This window comes from Trachypithecus francoisi, unplaced genomic scaffold, assembly GCF_009764315.1.
Source record: "Trachypithecus francoisi isolate TF-2019V2 unplaced genomic scaffold, Tfra_2.0 Lachesis_group8, whole genome shotgun sequence".
NCBI lineage: Eukaryota > Metazoa > Chordata > Mammalia > Primates > Cercopithecidae > Trachypithecus > Trachypithecus francoisi.
Window position 1 is genome coordinate 117,560,885 of NW_022681473.1, and position 19,952 is coordinate 117,580,836.

Sequence of the window (19,952 nt, forward strand, 5' to 3'; positions counted from 1 at the left end):
CTGTAGCCAATAAGAGATGACTTCCCCAACCCCCTTTCTCCTGGCCCCATTCAATGAAAGTAGAAACCACGGTTCTGCTTTCTTTATGAATTGGACAACTCTAGGGACCTCCCGTAAGTGGAATTGTGTGATATTTGTCCTTGTTTGTCTAGCTTACTTCAATTAGCATAAGGTCCTCAAGGTTCCTCCATGTTGAAGCATGTGCCAGAATTTCTTTCTGATTTCTACCCAACATCTTGCCACTCTGGCAGACAATGAAGTCATTTATGTAGTCAAGGGCATCTTACATTGTGGGGAGCGGACATACGGAGGCATGCATCCACAGCAGCAATCAACACAAGAAATCATCATGGAGAAAGGTCTTTGGCTATGGATGGAATTGGAAAAAAGTTGAGAAGGAGTGGAGTCCATAAGAAGAGGGCGGGACCAAAGACCTAGAGGTGGACAGGAGGCTGAGGACGGGGTGTGTGTGTGTGTGTGTGTGTTTCAGCCTCCTGAAGCAAGCTTAGCCTGTAGTCGAGTCCACAGGGCTGCCTCTGGTAGCACCATTTGCTCTAGAGTCCTGGCTTACAGAACGTGCTCCATCACCACAGGTTGTTCTTAGCCTTCCCACGGGCTGTTGTCAATGACACCAGCAAACTAAAGCACAGCTCAGGACACAGCTACAGCCTCAGACTTCAGGGAGCTCACATCTCAGGAGGGAGCAAAAGTAGGGAACGTGACTCTTACACTCAGCGTCTCAGAAGAGAATGGAAGGAAGGTCGGTGGTGCTGTGCCCTCATTTCGATCTAAGGAAACTGAGGCCCAGAAGGATGCTATAACTAGCCCAAAGTCACACAATGGAGCTAAGACAAGAATTCAGGTATCTGCTGTTTCTCCAAGACTCTTTCTAAGTCCATGATCCTTTCAACAGCTGTGAATTCTCCTCCCCATCCTCCCACTCTCCAGGCCTTCAGTGCCCACTTCTCCAGGGGCTGATGGTTAGAGAACCCATTTCAAAGTCATCCCTGGATGTCCCCTGTGTCATCAACCCCTAGGAGTCTCACTCTCTTCATGAAGGTCCAGGTGTGCCTCCCCCCTTGTCCTTCAGGACACCCCTGCATTTCGTTCTGATTGCTTACTTTTTCAGCAAAACTGCTGTGAGGCCTTGGACAAGCCTCTGCGGAGTGAAACCCCAACTAAAATGAGAAAGGAATAAGCAAAGTGAACCTTACCATAGGGGGCTTGAAGTACCTTTGTCACCCGAGAAGCCAGCCTCCGCCCCCGCCCTGCACCTCTCTGTATACACTTTGGTTTCCAGGGCCCCCTCCACTGCTCTCGTGTTTCCATAAAATGACTGGAATGCCCTGAAAGGGACGGTTTAAGATTTGAAATCACTACTATATTGATTCAGGCAGTTCTTACCTTAGGAATTTTGGACAGATCTGGGCAAAAATGTTGGAAAGTTCCAACACACTGACTTTAATCTCATTAGTGCAAATTCAACGGACAGGCACTGAGCCACCCTGGGGGGGAAAGGGCCTGAGATGTGCAGACACTTACAAGGGGCAATTTCCTTCACACCTGGAGATGAGAAATCACAGTTGTCAGCCCACGCTTTGAAAGACAGCAAGATTGGTGATAAAGTCAGAGTTGCCCCCAAGAGGCTCTGTAGGAATAAGGACACATTCCATTCCCTTCCAGGGAGGGAGGAGCAGCAGATGGAAATAGCTAGGAGAGGAGAGACGCACAAAGAAGAAGGAGCCACAGAGTGAGCCTCTCACAAGAGAGGACAGGGATTAAAGCCACCGGAATCCATCAGACTGCCTCTCTGCTTTGCATTTTAAAAGCACCCGTTGCAAGCATTGGCCACACCTGCTATCCTCATCAGCAAAAAGCAGAAACTATTTAGAAGCTCCTCACCTGTCCCCCTGAGTGAAATCGATGTTGCACTTGCTTGTCATTTCCATGTATTTCAATAGCTCCCAGAGCAGTAGTTCCAAGAACATGGACCTGGAATATTTCCTCTGACACAGAATTGCCAAATCTGTATTTTGTCAAGTAACGATGTTAAAAGAAAACAAAATGAAATGAGAAAACAAACAAACATCAAGCAACTGCTATTATCACCATGATTTTTTAAGGGGGCATTTTCATACCAAATAAATAAATGAAGCTCTTTACATAGCTCTTCCTTTTCTGATTTTGATACGATCTTTTGCTGTGGGCCCAGGGGATAAGGACCTGCTATAGGATAAGGAGAAGCTATGTTTCTGACTCCATTTCCTACCACTGTCCCTGATCTGCTTCCCTCCCCTAAAAGACACCCTTTAGCCCACCTCAGTACACCAGGATGTACTGCGTCTTCTCACACTGTGCACGCTGCGCAGGGTTCACTCCTGCATCCCCCTGGGAACTCTTGCTCCTCCCTGAGCTGGCAGAAGCCTTCGTCTCCTCTGCACAAAGGGGACCACCCTCCCCCATGCCATGGGAATAGAATTCATCATATTACGTTGCAATTGGTTCTATTTACAAGTCTCTTTCTTTCCCTCCGCAAACTCCATGAGGGCAGAGGTGATCTCTTCATGACCCTTACAGACCTAGGCAACCTGAAGAAAACCCCTCCCCAGAGGTGCTCAGTCACCCAGGGAGGATGGGGTGACCCACGCAGCGTCACCTCAACTCACCAAGCATATGCCCAGGACTGTGCTGGCACCACGAAGGCAACACCAAAGTAGACAACGAGGTCCTTGCCCTTGGGGAGTTTACTTTTAGGCAATTTGTTTCAATCAACCAGAAGTCAGAGAGACAATACAAACCATTTGGAAGCAGTGTGAGTCAACCACGGGCATAATAGCCGAGAGAATTTAAATGGCAGGGAAATCATCTCAGGGCGGGGTTCGCCAGAGGTGGTTTCACGGAAGAGTTGAGTTTTCATCTAGGCCTTGAAAGAAGCATAGAATTCAAATTGGCAGAAGAAAGCAAAGATAAATCAAGGAAGGTAAGGAGTGGGAGTGAAGACTTGAAGTAATTACCCAGTGGCAAAAACAAGCAGGGCACCAGGGTTGGAACTATGCTGTAAGAACGAAGGAACTCAGCAGGGGAGCCCTGAGGGGGAGGCTGGTTGGGAAGATTAACTTGAACTGAATGCCAAGCAGAGTAATATAATTTTATTGCTGGAAAGATAAGGCATCGCCAGTCCAATCCACCCATTTTACAGATGAGAAAACTGAGGCACAGGGAGAGTGACTTCCCAGGGCAGTAGGAGCAGCAGCCGGAAAGATAAAATCAATGGCAGACATCTGCAGGACTCTTCTAACATGTTGGGCATTGCACTAAGCACTTTATGTGCATATCTCATCTAATTCTTGCAACAACCTTAGGAAGTAGGCACTAGATATAATCCCATTTTGCAGGTAAGAAAACTGAGAAGGCAAGCAGCTGGCTGAGGGTCACAAGGTAACGTGGACAAGCAACAGAGTCAGCACTTTGGAATTGCTCTCACATGGTGACTGTATTCCTGGAAAGAAGCTAAGATTTGAAATCAAAAGACATGCATTCAAACGCTGGCTCCACCTCCAGAGTAATATGACCTCGGGTGAGTTACCTAACCCTACTGACCCTCTGTTTCCTCATTGGTACAAAGGAGATAATAATTCCTACCCCACAGGATTTCTGTGGGGATTAAGAAAGCTTAGAAGTGTCAAGTTCTTGGCCCGTAGTATGTGCTCAGTAAACATCACGCCCCTCCCCTCCCCTTCCCACCATCCCTTTCCTTCCATCAGCCTTGACGCCACCTCTACAGTCCTGCAGCTGCAACTCCCCACCCCTGTCCCACAGATGCAGGCCTCCTCTGTCCCTGGACACTGGACTTCAGGCTGAGGTGTCCTGCCTTGGAGGTAACTGCATGGTGGAGGGGAGAGGATGGGAGGAGGAAGAATCTGGTCTTTCTCATAGCTTATTTGGCCCTAATGATGTTACTGGCATGGGAGGGAGAACAGATCTGCTGCCCTATTTGGAGTGAGGTGTGCAAAGCCCCACAGTGACCCACCGGAAAGACACAAGTGGACCGTTGTCCTGGAATGACCTCTGGCTCCCTGGTTGCTTGAGTTCCTTGTTCCCTTTCCACCCTCTTTACTAAAACTCTCCAACACAGTGAGTTGTCGTGCTGCTTAACTGTTCAATTCGAGGCCTCCAGAAACATGCATGGAGAGACAGTTGGTAGGGACCAACCGCAATGACAAGAACATTGCTCAAACTTGGTTGTCTGCGATGGAGACAGACGCAGAATTTTCATGACTGGCTAAGAGGTGGGACAGGATGACCATCCCTCCTTGTCAATTTTAAGTGTTTAGAAGATGTAACAGCTTCTTGGCCTCTTGAATGGGGGTCTGCTTGGTTGCAAAGCACCAGCCAACCCCTCAAGTGTCAGCAAGCTCGAGCACATGTGTGAAATTAGTGTTTGGGGGCTGCTGAACTGAATTAGCCGGGTTTTCAAGTCCCTCTGTAGAAAAGGTCGCTTTAGGTGAACCATGAGTTAATAAGGCTGCATATTGTAGATTATTTCTGTTGGAGTTAATGCTGGTGGTGGATGACTTGGGACAGACATGAGGGGTGAGACCTGACATTTTTCAAGTACCCAGTGTGTGCAGGGTGTACCAGTACTTCATGGGTGCTGTCCTGCTCAATCGTTCCAACAACCCTATGAAGTGATGAAACCAGTGTTTGCAGTGAGCCAGTCCTGTGTTTCAATCACAGCCCCGCTTTCCAGTTGTGTAAATGAGGAGCATTATTTAACCTCTCTCAGCCCTAACTTCCACAGCTGAAAAGGACTCACCTCCTAGAGGGGCTCAGAAGGTTGAAAGAAGTTGCATGTGAAAGAACACACCAGCTCCTGGCTCAGGGCTGTCCTAAACAGTCGACTATGACTGAGAGCTGGGGAGGTTAGAGGGCTTCAGGAGGCCGTGGGCTCACCAAACCTCAGAGCTTGGGAAGGCTTTGATTTTGTGTTGTTACATCCAAATGCATTTTACTTCGTTGGAAATGAGGGTGAGTATATTGGTTGATGCTGGAATGTTTTTGGAAAGTGAGAGAACCCCGGCATAGAAGTCAGGAGTCTTGGACTGCCTCACGCAAGTTTCAGGCCCTCAGTTTCCCACATCTGTAAAATGATACCACTGGACGTGGTGATCTCCAAACTTCCTCCTGCTCTGTGAGTCTCCAGCACTCAGAACCTTCCGCTGCAAAACACAAACCCATTTGTATAATCCTAACAGCCTCAATCCGGCTTTTCATATGTGACAGGCAGCTTGGGAGGTACAAGAAAAATAACTCAAATAATTTCAAAACAAAACAAAGCAGGCTATACTCACTGCCTCTGGATTGGATGCGCTTTCCATTTCTTGCCCTGTTCACCTGCACAAGGAACAAAAACAAGATTATTATTTTATCTTAATAACACACACATTGTCTTTCTACCTGGCTTTTCATTTGGGCCCTGTGCCAGCCATGTGGATAAGATCTTTCAGGAACTTTTATAATGTCACATACTTATGCAAATTGGCCAAGTGTTTATAGCAACAGGCACCACAACAGGTTTCAATTAGCGAAAAGCAGCCAGGCAACCTAAGCAGCTTGGAGCACTGTGGGTGCAGGAGCAAAGCTCTGGGCCTGGGAGGGTGGGGTCGATTTGTTGAAAGGACAGATTCTGGAGCACTTCAGTCTTCATGGCTGCTGCCTGGTTAAACCACACTTGTCAAAACCACTCCAGCTCTTGAATCTGGGTTTCCTATTTTTTCCAGCAACAGGATGTGACTGTCCCATTTAATGGGTTGCTGAGGGCCACACACTAGGTTGGCTGCCCATCGATCCAATTCCACCCTCCATCATATAGACTCCCAAGGGGCGGCCATGCCTGAGAAGCCCCTCCAGTGTGAAGCCAGGTGTGAACTCAGCTTCCAAGCCACAGGCTCATGTGTGAGCCTGGAGTGGGACATTTAAAGTTAGACAGACCTGGGCACAAGACTCGGGTTCATGGCCCAACTCCACTACTCACTAGCTATAAGACTGGGCAAAATACTTACCTTCCTTGAATCTCATTTTCCTTATTTGTAAAACAGAAACAGCCAGACCTGGGTGTCAATCAGTCTCACTTTCTAGCTATGGGTAATGCCACCCATCTCATTGGGATGCCTGAGAGTTAAGTGTTATTCAGTGTTTATTTCTGATGTAGTAAGCATTTGATCAATGGGTGTCATCGTCAGTCATCATCATCTAGGACATTTCCCAAGCTGTATTTTGGGGGAGGTATTAATAGGCAATATTTGAACAATGGCTTCTGTGGTTGAAGTAATTATGAAAGTACTAACTAATTAAAGAGCACGGGTAGACAAGCTTCCTTCCTGTAAGACTTCTCAGAGCCTACGGAGAGCTGTACTTTCTGAAAGGCGGTCATGGTGCTTGTTGTTTCTCAAACCAATCAATTTGTTCTTAGAACCTCCTTTAGTTGTGAGCCATTTTGGGGACTAGAGATCCATGAAAATACCTTTGGGAAATCTTAACCAAGGCCTAGAAGCGGGAAAAAGGAATCTCAAAGAAGTATGTGGTGAGAAGTGAAGAGCAGGACATTTGAAAGAGAAGTAAAAATAGGGCATGAAGAGAAGGGGAGTGGACGTGCTCAATGAGTACTGAGAAGCCACCCAACACCCCGCAACATCCACGTCCAGCATTGCCCCACTTCTGAAGAGCTCTGCTTCACATCAGAGCATCTTGCATCTCTAGAGAAGCTGTCTGAGGAGCCGGGGCAGGCCTTTCTATCCCCATTTTTCAGATGACCACCATCAGGTGCTGACATGCCAGGACCACAGAATCAGGAGGTGGTGCCTCTGAAATGACAGATCATTTTCCCAGTGTCACATTCTAGAGTTTTCTGTGTGAGTGAGAGGAAGGTTGATCTAGATTCTAGATTACAGATCATTTGAACTCCACTTAGCCTGAGATTCTGGCTTATTTTTGGCTTTAGGTGTTACCGAACTGTTTTCATTTGTAGCCTCTTTCCAGCTTTTACATTTGGAACACTGTAAAAATCTGCTCTGTCAAGAAGCATAATGGGAATTTTACCAAATGTTTAAAGGAGGAAAGATTTAGAAGAATCAAATTTCCTCTTCCTGCCTCTTTTCTGCCCTAACCTCATCCCTATCTTTAAAGTTCAGTGGCCTTGGGTTTAATCTCCCAGGCTCAGGTGGCCCTCCTAGTGCCCTATGACTTCACTGCAGAAATTGCTGAGGTCTGCATGTTCCCTTCAGTCCTTTGGGATAAGGAAAAATCCCAGGGGCTTGTAAATAGTGCAAGAAACAGCACCCCACCCAGCACTCTATTTAGCTTGGATGAAGAATGCACGCGGTGACACTGCAAAGTGCCCCAGGCAGTGACGGGACCCAGCACGGCTCCTACACCTCTTCACCTGCTGATTGATGATGAGGCTATAGATAGAGCCACATCTGTCGTGTGGGTTAGACGTCGTGCTACATGTGCTGTGTGGGGGCTGCTGTTTTTCCCTCTCACACCTGCTGCTTTGCTGAACTAGGGACTCCTCCCTGCTGAGGGGTAGGCAGAAGCAGTAAACATTTTGACCAGATGGAGGTGATCAATTAGGGACTGAGTGGGAGATTGCCTGTCTCACCCAAGCTTCTCAAAACCACCAGCTCTGGGCACCTGGGAATGCACGTGGGGAAAGGCCTTTCTCTTCTCTCTGTTTTGATGTCTGGCTTTTTGTTTTTCTTTTTGTTTTTACTGAGAAAGCAAATTCAAACAAAGCCAAAAGGCTTGTCTTAAGTCTAAGACCCTGAGAACAGGGACTATTTCCCTAATGCAGCCTTCCAAGATCATTTATGAAGTCTTGGCTATGTACCAGCACTGTGTATGGAATTCCTGGAAGAAACTGGGGTAGGAGCTCCCAGGCCAGTTGAAGTGACAAGATTCTCAAACCTCACAGAGGGGAGATGACAAGATGAGATCATGTCCTAGGAGGCTGTGTTAGACATATGTCAGTTTTGTCAGCTCTCTGGGTGAGCCACCCTTCCACAAGGCAGAAGTCCTAGTGGGCTGGCAATCAAATCCCTCTACCCCAACCCCTAGTAGAAGTGTGAATGAGTGAATTAAGCCCTTTTTCTACTGAGGATTCTCATCCTGCAGTACGGTCGCAGAGGGACAATGATGGTGTCCAATGGTAAGGTCTGTGAACTCTTGTTACTTAGATGTTTGGGGCCATCTTGGTCCTTCAGCTTCCCAAGCCTTGGTTTTTCAATTGTCTTTCTTCAGTTCTATGAGCTACTCAGTATCCAGTCCCCATTATATTCTCTTTTGCTTCAATTAGTCAAGGTCTACATTTATGCTTGAAAACAAAGAATGCAAAGAGCTATGACCTTGACACCAGAAGTCCTGGTTCTGGGTTACAATATCAGCTCTGCCACTTGCCTATGGTGTAATGCCCACCTTGGACAAGTCACTTTTTGAGCCTAATCCATGAGATGGGGACAATAATGGCCAAGTGTCTTCCTCTTCAAGATAATAGATACCAAAGTGCCTTGTGTAAGTATGAAATGTTATCATTGTTATTAGCAATGAATGTTTGTGAGACAGGTGCCAATGGAGAGTGGGTAGAGTGATCTTCAGGGAATCAAACTGACAAGAGAAGACTCAGTAAGGCAGGGAGGAGCAAAAATGAGTTTGAAGTGCTACAGCTGTACAGGGCACGGCAGGATTCCAGGGCTCACACAGGCCTTGTGCACAGGAAGAATGTGGTGAGCACAATGGCCCTGTTGGTGATCTTCTGGGTAGAAAGGAGGGAGGAAAGCTTAAGAAGGGAGATCAACTTACAGAAATGTGAGGTACATGCACATTCTGATCCCTATTCTTCAGCCATAGGCTTGAGACAACTCATAAGTGAAGCTCGAGGTTATGTTACTGTTGCAATACGTTGCTTTGACACTGCCGACCATTCTAGATTCTGCTACTAGAGTCTAGAAGACCAAGAAAGGGATCGTAGTAAGGAAGCCTAAGCTAGCTGGAGACAAAAAAATGGAAGGGTAGGCATAAATCAATGGGAGACAATGGAAGAAATGGTGTCATTTGATAACTTGCAGGTGAGGAACAGTGTTAGGACAGAAAAGAGGGTAACACATTTGTTGACTACCACTACCTCCTCTGTGTCACCTTTTATGTAATCCTCTCAACTACCCTGTGAGATAAGCCTTATTATTCCCATCTTACTGATGAAGAAACTGAGGTTCAGAAAATGTGTAATTCCCCAAGGCTGCTATGTGAAAGAACTGAGCCTTAGGACCAGTTCTGTCTGGGTCTATGTTCTTTTTCACACCGTCACATTAACCTTCAAGAAATGAAGGAGGCAAGAAATAAAGTAATGAGGCCCAGAGTTTACCATAGGAACCCCTCAGTGGATCTGCTGATGCCAAAAGATGAGCCGAAATATGTTACCATCAAACTTAGAAGGGAGCCGGGCACGGTGGCTCACACCTATAATCCCAGCACTTTGGGAGGCCAAGGCAGGTGGATCACTTGAGCTCAGGAGTTCGAGACCAGCCTGGCCAACATGGTGAAACCTCATCTCTACAAAATATACAAAAGATTAGCTGAGTCTGGTGGTACACGCCTGTAATCCCAGCTACTAGGGAGGCTGAGGCACGAGAATCACTTGAACCAGGGAGGCGGAGGTTACAGTCAGCTGAGATCACGCTGCTGCACTCCAGCCTAGGAGACAGAGTGAGACTCCATCTCAAAAAAGAAAAAAAAAAAACTTAGAAGGAAAAGAAGTCTCTGAAGAGAGCCCCGACATAGCCCTCGGTTTCCGCTAAGGAGCAACAGTGGAGGTAGGAGCCGTGCCTTATTCTTCTGTGCTCCCTGGTGCCTTGCACGTGTTTATTCAACAGTCCATGCCATTGTTTCCCTGGAATAGCATAGTGATTAAGAGCATGGGCTTTCAAGTTGGACAGATCCAGATTTAAATTCTGCCTTCACTGGAAAAGGTGTTTTTTTATTATTATTATACATGGAAATAACTGAAAATGGATCCCTGTTCCATACTATCAAAAATCAATTCCAAATGGATTAGGAATCCAAATGTCAGAGCAAAATGTAAAATATTCAGGAGACACACATATAAGCAAATATCTTTATGACCTGGGAAAGGGACCAAATTCTTAATAGAGACACAAAGGTTACTAGTTATCAAATAAAAGATACATAAATTTCATTGCAATAAAACTAAGAATTGAATGGATTTTTGGAGCAGGGCCAAGATGGCCAACTAGAAGCAGCCGTGATTGGAGGCTGCCATCAAGAAGAACCAAAACACGGCTGGGCGCGGTGGCTCAAGCCTGTAATCCCAGCACTTTGGAAGGCCGAGGCGGGCGGATCATGAGGTAAGGAGATCGAGACCATCCTGGCTAACACTGTGAAACCCCCTCTCTACTAAAAATATTAGCTGGGCGTGGTGGCGGGCACTTGTAGTCCCAGCGACTCGGGAGGCTGAGGCAGGAGAATGGCGTGAACCTGGGAGGTGGCGCTTGCAGTGAGCCGAGATCGCGCCACTGCACTCCAGTCTGGGCGACAGAGCGAGACTCCGTCTAAAAAAAAAAGAAGAACCAAAACAGCATACACATCCAGCACTGGCAACTGAGGTATCCAGGTTCTCTCATCAGGACTGACTAGGCAGCTGGTGTGACCCACAGAGAGGAAGGAAGAGCAGTGTGGTACAGCGGGCCACCTAAGAAGCACATGGGGGCCGGGCGCGGTGGCTCAAGCCTGTAATCCCAGCACTTTGGGAGGCCGAGACGGGCAGATCACGAGGTCAGGAGATCGAGACCATCCTGGCTAACATGGTGAAACCCCGTCTCTACTAAAAAATACAAAAAACTAGCCGGGCGACGTGGCAGGTGCCTGTAGTCCCAGCTGCTTGGGAGGCTGAGGCAGGAGAATGGCGTAAACCCAGGAGGCGGAGCTTGCAGTGAGCTGAGACAGGGCCACTGCACTCCAGCCTGGGCGGCAGAGCGAGACTCCGTCTCCAAAAAAAAAAAAAAAAAAAAAAAAAAAAAGAAGCACATGGGGCTGGGGAGCCCCAAGCCACTAGCCAAGGCAGGTGGTGAGTGAGTGTGCTATCCAGCCTGGAAAACTGTGCTTTTTCCATGGAACTGTGCAACCCACAAATTGGAAGATCCCACTCATGAATCCACACCTCTGGGCCTACAGTCCTAACCATGGAGCCATACAGATTCTCAGCATCTACTCAGCCAGCATCTGCTTAAGCCTGCTGAGTTCCCCAGTGGGGAGGGGTAGTTTCCTGCTGTCTAAGCCATCTGAGCTCCTAGCGGGAGGGACGGCAGCCGACACGGGGACTGCGAGCTACCTAATACACTAAGCTCCCAGGGCAGGAGAAAGGGTAGCAGCCATCTCTGCAGCTCCAGGCCGGCTTTTCCCCTGCTGGAGCCAAGGAGACTGGATGGCTTGATCCCAAGAGGTATTCCCCACAGTTCAACACACCAGCTGTGGCAGACTGAGGCCAGAGTGCCCCTTCAGGCCTGACCCTGATCCAGCCCACCTCACTGGGTGGGACCTCCCTGCAGGAACTCCAACTCCAGCCAGGGACTCAGGGACAAAACCCTGATCTCCCTGGGCCTGAGCCCTAGGGATAGGATGGCCATAGTCTCCGCAGACCAGCAGACTTAGTGATCCCTTCTGCTATACTCCCTGGGAATATAGGCAGCCCAGATGAGTGGATTTTCCCCCAGCATGGGACACCCCCATTCCCAAGGCACAAAGTGCTTCATTAAATGGATCCTGCTCCCCATGCCACCCAACTGAGTGAGACCCTCCAACAGGGGTGTCAACACCCCATACAGGAGTGTTCCTGCTGGCATCAGGTTGGTGCCTCTTGAGGTCAGAGATTCCAGGGGAAGAAGCAGGCACCCATCTTCACTGTTCTCCAGCCTCCTCGAGTGACATCTCCAGGCATGGGAGCAAATCAGATGAAGAGGGCCTGAAGTAAACCCACAGCAAACCGCAGCAACCCTACAGAGGAGGGATCTAACCACCGAAAGAGAAACAAAAAAACAGAAAGCAACAACAACATCATCCACAAAAAAAGTCCCCACAAAAACCTCATCCAAGGGTCAGCAGCCTCAAAGACTGAAACTAGACAAACTCATAAAGACAAGAAAGAATCAACAAAAGAAAACACTGAATTCCCAAAAGGTCAGAGTGCCTCTTCCCAAAATGATCACAACACCTCTCCAGCAAGGGCACAACACTGGATGGAAGATAAAATGGACAAACTGACAGGAGGAGGCTTCAGAAGGTGGGTAATAACAAACTCTGCTGAGCCACAGGAGCATGTTCTAACCCAATGCAAAGAAGCTAGGAACCTTGATAAAAGGTTAGAGGAGCTGCTAACTAGAATAACCAGTTTAGAGAGGAACATAAATGACCTGGTGGAGCTGAAAAACCCAGCATGAGAACTTCCTGAGGCATACACAAGTATCAGTAGCTGAATCAATCAAGCAGAAGAAAGAATATCAGAGTTTGAAGACCATCTTGCTGAAATAAGGCAGGACGATAAGATTAGAGAAAAAAGAATGAAAAAAACTTCAGAGAAATATGGGACTATATAAAAAGACTGAACCTTTGATTGATTGGAGTACCTGAAAGAGATGGGGAGAATGGAACCAAGTTGGAAAACACATTTCAGGATATTATCTAGGAGAACTTCCCCAACCTAGGAAGATAGGCCAACATTCGAATTCAGGAAATACAGAGAACACCACTAAGATACTACACGAGAAGATCAACCCCAAGACACATAATCATCAGATTCTCCAAGGTCAAAATGAAGGAAAAAATGTTAAGGGCAGCCAGAGACAAAGGCCACGTCACCAACAAAAGGAAGCCTATCAGACTAACAGCGGATCTCTCAGCAGAAACCCTATAAGCCAGAAGAGAATGGGGGCCAATATTCGACCTTCTTAAAGAAAAGAATTTTCAAACCACAATTTCATATCTAGCCAAACTAAGCTTTATAAGTGAATAAGAAATAAAATCTTTCTCAGACAAGCAAATGCTGAGAGATTTTGTCACCACCAGGCCTGCCTTGCAAGAGCTCCTAAAGGCAGCGCTAAATATGGAAAGGAAAAACCACTACTAGCTACTGCAAAAATACACCAAAATATAAAGACCAAAGATACTGTGGAGAAACTGCATCAACTAGTGTGCAAAATAATGAGCTAGCATCATGATGACAGGGTCAAATTCATACATAACAATATTCACCTTAAATGTAAATGGACTAAATGCCCCAATTAAAAGACACAGACTGGCAAATTGGATAAAGAGTCAAGACCCATCAGTGTGCTGTATTCAGGAGACCCATCTCATGTGTAAAGACACACAGAGGCTAAAATAAAAGAATGGAGGAAAATTTACCAAGCAAATGGAAAGAAAAAAAAAAGCAGGGGTTGCAGTCCTAGTCTCTGACAAAACAGACTTTATATCAACAAAGATAAAAACAAACAAACAAGGGCATTACATAATAGTAAAGGGATCAATTCAACAAGAAGTGCTAACTATCCTAAATATATATGCACCCAATACAGAAGAAGCCAGATTCATAAAACAAGTTTTTAGAGACCTACAAAGAGGCTTAGACTCACACACTTTGATACCCCACTGTCAATATTAGACAAATCAATGAGACAGAAAATTACAAATTCAGGACTTGAACTCAGCTCTGGATCAAGCGGACCCAATAGATATCTACAGAAATCTCCACCCCAAATCAACAAAATATACATTCTTCTCAGTGCCACATGGCACTTATTCTAAAATTGACCATGTTATTGGAAGTAAAACACTCCTCAGCAAATGCAAAATAACTCAAATCATAACGAACAGTCTCTCAGACCACAGTGCAATCAAATTAGAACTCAGGATTAAGAAACTCACTCAAAACCACACAACTACATGAAAATTGAACAACCTGCTTCTGAATGATTCCTCGGTAAATAATGAAATTAAAGCAGAAATCAAAAAGTTCTTTGAAAGCAACGAGAATAAAGAGACAACACACTAGAATCTCTAGGACACAGCTAAAGCAGTGTTAAGAGGGAAATTTATAGCACTAAATGCCCACATCAGAAAGCTAGAAAGATCTCAAATTGACACCATAACAACACAATTAAAAGAACTAGAGAAGCAAGAGCAAACAAATCCAAAAGCTAGCAGAAGACAAGAAATAACTAAGATCAGAGCAGACCTGAAGGAGATAGAGACATGAAAAACTCTCTTAAAAAATCAATGAATCCAGGAGCTGTTTTTTTTTTTTGAAAAAATTAACAAAATAGATAGACTGTTAGCTAGACTAACAAAGAAGAAAAGAGAGAAGAATCAAAAGACACAAAAAAATGATAAAGGGGATATCACCACTGACTCCACAGAAACAGAAACTACTATCAGAGAATACTATAAACACCTTTATGCAAATAAACTAGAAAATCTAGAAGAAATGGATAAATTCCTGGACGCATACACCCTGCCAATATTAAACCAAGAAGAAATTGAACCCCTGAATAGGTCAAAAACTCTCAATAAACTAGATGTTGATGAAACATATTTCAAAATAATAAGAGCTATTTATGACAAACCCACAGCCAATATCATACTGACCATAGCTGCAGGCATCACACTACCTTATTTCAAACTCTACTACAAGGCTACAGTAATCAAAACAGCATGGTACTGGTATCAAAACAGACATGCAGACCAATGGAACAGAACAGTCACCTCAGAAATAATGCCACACATCTACAACCATCTGATCTTCGACAAACGTGACAAAAACAAGCAATGGGGAATGAATTCACTATTTCATAAATGGTGCTGGAAAAACTGGCTAGCCATATGCAGAAAACTGAAACTGGGCCCCTTCTTTACACCTTATACAAAAATTAACTCAAGATGGATTAAAGACCTAAATGTAAAATCCAAAACTGTAAAAACCATAGAAGAAAACCTAGGCAATACCATTCAGGACATAGGCATAGGCAAAAATTTATTGATGAAAACACCAAAAGCATTTGCAACAAAAGCTAAAATTAACAAATGGGATCTAATTAAGCTAAAGCGCTTCTGCACAACAAAAGAAACTATCATCAGAGTGAACAGGCAACCTACAGAATGGGAGAAAAATTTTGTGAACCAGGCATCCAACAAAGGTCTAATATTCAGTATCTATAAGAAACTTAAGCAAATTTACAAGAAAATAACAACCCCATCAAAAAGTGGGTGAAGGATATGAACTGGCATTTCTCAAAAGAAGACATTTATGTGACCAACAAACATATGAAAAAAAAGCTCAGCATCACTGGTCATTAGAAAAATGCAAATCAAAACCATGAAATACCATCTCACACTAGTCTGAATGGCAATTATTAACATGTCAAGAAACAATAGATGCTGTGGAGAAATAGGAATGCTTTTACACTGTTGGTGGGACTGTAAATTAGTTCAACCACTGTGGAGGACAGTGTGGCAATCTCTCAAGAATCTAGAACCAGAAATACCATTTGACCCAGCAATCCCATTACTGGGTATATACTCAAAGGAATATAAATCATTCTACTCTAAAGACACATGCACATGTATGTTTACTGCAACACTATTTATGATAGCAAAGACATGGAACTCAACCCAAATGCCCATCAATGACAGACTGGATAAAGAATATGTGGTACATATACACCATGGAATACTATACAGCCATAAAAAGGAATGAGATCATATCCTTTGCAGGGACATGGATGAAGCTGGAAGCCATCATCCTCAGCAAACTAACCCAGGAACAGAAAACCAAACACCGTTATGTTCTCACTCATAAGTGGGAGTTGAGCAATGAGAACACATGGACACAGGGAGGGGAACAAAACATACCAGGGCCTATCGGGGGTTGGGGGGTGAGGGGAACGACAGCATCGGGACAAACAGCTAATGTATGCGGGGCTTAAAACCTAGATGATGGGTTGAGAGCAAACCACCATGGTACACTTATACCTATGTAACAAACCTGCACATTCTGCACATGTATCCTGGAACTTAAAGTAAAATAAAAAATAAAAACTAAGAATTTCTGCACAAAAGTAAAACTACAAGCTACAAAATTGGAGAAAATATTTGAAACACATATAGCTAACAAAAGATGAGTTTTAAAAATATATAAAGCACTTCTAAAATAAGAAAAAACTCAATAGAAAAAAATGGCCAAAAGCCAAAGAAGCATTTCATAGAACAAGAAACACATATAACTAATAAACCTATAATTAGATGCTCACCTCACCAATAATCATGAAGAGGCATTTCATCACCACGAAATGCCAGTTTACACCCATGTGATTAACAAATCCAAGAGGTATCACAATACCAAATGTTGGCTATCAACAGGGTATCAAACACATTGCTGGGGGGAACTGGAAAACAATTTGACACTATTTATTAAAGTTGAATGCTGGCATACCCAGCGAATCTTTTTGATGTATTTCCTATTTCTCTAAGTATATACCCAAGAGAAAATTTAGTAGATGTATGCCAGGAGACACATATACACAGAATAATCAGTTGAACTTGCCAAAATAGCAAAAACCTGAAACCAACCTAACTACCTTTTGAAAGGAGAATGCATACATAAATAATAGTATAGTCATAAAATGGAACATTCCACAGCATAAAGACAAAAGAGATACAGCTGTACTCTTTCACATGGGTGAACCAAAGCAGTATCATGTTGAATGAAAAGAAGCAGATCTCAGAAGACTGCATATACAACATGATACACTGTTTATAAAATTTGAAAACTAGGCAAAATTAAAACAAAACTAAGCAAAACCAAATAATATACAACTTAGGTACACACATGCCTGTTTAAAAAGCCTTTTAAAAGAGGCAAGGAAATGCTAAGCATAATATTCAAGAAATATTTATCTCTGGGGAGAAGCTAGGGGTTGGAAAGTAGAAAACACACAGGGAGCTATAAGTTATTGAATATTCTGTTCTTGGTTTGGGAAGTGGGTTCTAAGTGTTTATTATATTATTTAGTGTATATACATAAAGTAAAAGAAAAGATGGCTTTCAATGGATCAGTGGCGATGATGTGCCATGAATGATTAATTGTGATTAATCTAATTCTGTGAACAAAAGAGTCAGTCAGTCAATAAATAAGAAATCCCGGATCCATCACACGCTAATTTTATGAAATTTTCTTGACCATGGGGAAATAAAAACCATGGACTATTATAAGGATTAACTGACAGATAAATGGGAGCTGTTTTATATCAGCTTTACTGGGATTTAATTCATATCCCATACAATTCACCCATTTAAAGTGTATATATTTCAGTGGTTTTTCATATGGAGTTGTGCAACCATGACCACAATCAATTTTAGAACATTTTCATCACCCCACAAAGAAACCCGGTACCCATCAGGACTCATTTCCTATACTCCCCCATCCCCCAACCACAATCCATGTCTTTATAGATTTGCCTACTCTGTACACTTCATATAAATGGAATCATAGAATATGTGGTCTTTTGTGGTGGGAGCTAATATTTTTATTATCTTTTCCTAGGAAAGCAGTTACTAGAGTATGGTGATGTGAATCTCTACTGGCCTACAAATATCTGCAGCTTAGCTGCCCATATAAATGTTGGCTGTAGTTGCAACCATCAAAATCATTTTGTAAATGATTAAGCACTGTCTATCATCTAGACACTGCAATACATTGTCTTCTTTTTTTACACAAGTCTAATGACACACTATCAAGCAGGCATAGAGAAGCCAGACAACCTGGTCAAGGTCACATGGGTAGTTATGGGTTCAAAACGGGTTTATACCCATGTATGTCTGGATTGAGAATCCAGGATCTTAATCACTACCTGACAATGTCTCTACATACAATGAAAAGCTATTCCTATTTTTGTGTATCTGTGGCGGAGGGTGGTAATTAGCTTAATTTTTATACGACTTTTCCTTGTTGTTTCTGTCAAAGTTAATTTGCAGTTTTCATTGCAATCAAGTAGGGTTAATGGCTTGAGTTATTCTTTGCCTGGCTAAAATTATCCAATATTTAATCTTTTTTTTTCCTAGAAAAACGTACCTGTGGGAAGAGTAGCAATTATCACTCAAGAGAAATATGCCAATGAATGAGTAGCAGATTGTTGACTTAAGGGTTAGTAAAACATAAAGAACTCCCTAAGTCCTTAATTATTGGTGTTCAGTTAAGGATGTACCTGCCTGTTCTGAGGTTCCTGTGCGTATAAGGTCAGAGTAACAGGAGCTGTTATTTTATGGGCATTGGGACAGACTTTCTCTGAGTGTCTAGCAGTGGTCACGGCATATGGGAAATAAATGACAGATAACAAAGACATGAGGTTGGGGAAACAGTTAAACCTAATTGGATTTAGTTTAACACATAGAGATTTCAGAATTTCTATAAAGGAGGGGTCAGTGTTTTTCTTGGAAGAGGGCACTCAGGAGGGTAATTTTATGCTAGTTTTACAAAGCAGAGAGCTCTGTTTTGTTGATTATACGTTTATCTGGAAAAAGGGTTGTTGCTTTTGGAATGTATACATTCCCACAGAAAGACATAAAATTCATGGCCCCTTCTTCCCTATTTAGCCTCAAGGGAGCTTAACAGGACCTGATTAAGCAAGGAAAGTCATCAAACTTTCTTGGACAGCTCAGAAATCCCTGGGGTTGAGTTGAGTTTTAGGTGAAGGGTTCACATTGGTGTTAAACCAGTTTGCCCCATCTCATCACTGTCTACACTTGACAAGACTGCTGTTTGCACTACACTCACACTGACAGCCAGGACACAAGTATTCATGCTTGAGACCCAAAAGAGAAACACCTGGCTGTGACTACCTGCAACTATATCATTTTTTTAAATTAAATAACTGCATGATCTATTTCCAGGAGAGCAAGAACTTCCAATGGAGCCCAGGCTCTAAGGGCATACCTCTCTGCCCTTGTCTCCTGGCCTCCTTCCCACCATCTAACAGTGGGGTTCCAGATTTTTCCTCTTCTCTGAGCACCTAGGATTCCTTCCTCTCCTCCCTGCCCCCATCCCTCCAATGCAAAAAGGCAAAATAAGGCAGAGTTTTGTGACAACTGCATCCCAAAGTGGTACAGTGAGTCTTAGTCTGCCCCAGAAGCCACTTACAGGGAAGAGGGGCCTGAATTCTTACTTAATCAGGGAAATACTCCTTCCACTCTAAGAAAAAATGAAATTGCCTTAGCAGGGGAGAAAAATCTTTATAAGTTGGCTAGTCCCTGACAATAAGAGAAAATCAATAGTGGCTGGTATGTATCTATGTCTGTGGAAGGTCTAAATTGCCTCAGCTTATTCTTACTTAGCACAGGATGGGCTGGTGATTGGATGGTAACTTAAAGTCATAAAGATGAGGGACATGAAAGAGCTATGCTAAATCTGGGATGACCAAGATTCTTCCCGAAACTCACTAGAACATAAGCTCCATGAGACCAGGGGTTTCTGTTGCTTGGAACTTCCAAGGCTTTCAATAAATTATTACATGAATGTGCGAAAGCCAAAGTGGATGGATGATGTGGGTCACTGACAAGCCTGTCTCCATCTGCGGCTAGAATTTCTAGCGAGGGGGGCCGGGCGCGGTGGCTCAAGCCTGTAATCCCAGCACTTTGGGAGGCCGAGACGGGCGGATCACGAGGTCAGGAGATCGAGACCATCCTGGCTAACACGGTGAAACCTCGTCTCTACTAAAAGAGTACAAAAAAACTAGCCGGGCGAGGTAACGGGCGCCTGTAGTCCCAGCTACTCGGGAGGCTGAGGCAGGAGAATAGCGTAAACCCGGGAGGCGGAGCTTGCAGTGAGCTGAGATCCG

At 44.2% G+C, this 19,952-nt stretch overlaps 1 long non-coding RNA gene across 1 annotated transcript; it reads right to left on the reverse strand.

The window, feature by feature from the left end:
• Window positions 1-5,114: 5,114 nt before the first annotated feature.
• On the reverse strand, window positions 5,115-16,495 carry LOC117080958. Its single transcript, XR_004436024.1, has 4 exons — window positions 16,371-16,495; window positions 8,857-8,999; window positions 5,352-5,394; window positions 5,115-5,219 (listed from the first exon to the last, which is right to left on the reverse strand). It is a non-coding gene; the product is annotated as an uncharacterized LOC117080958 (long non-coding RNA).
• Window positions 16,496-19,952: the final 3,457 nt, after the last annotated feature.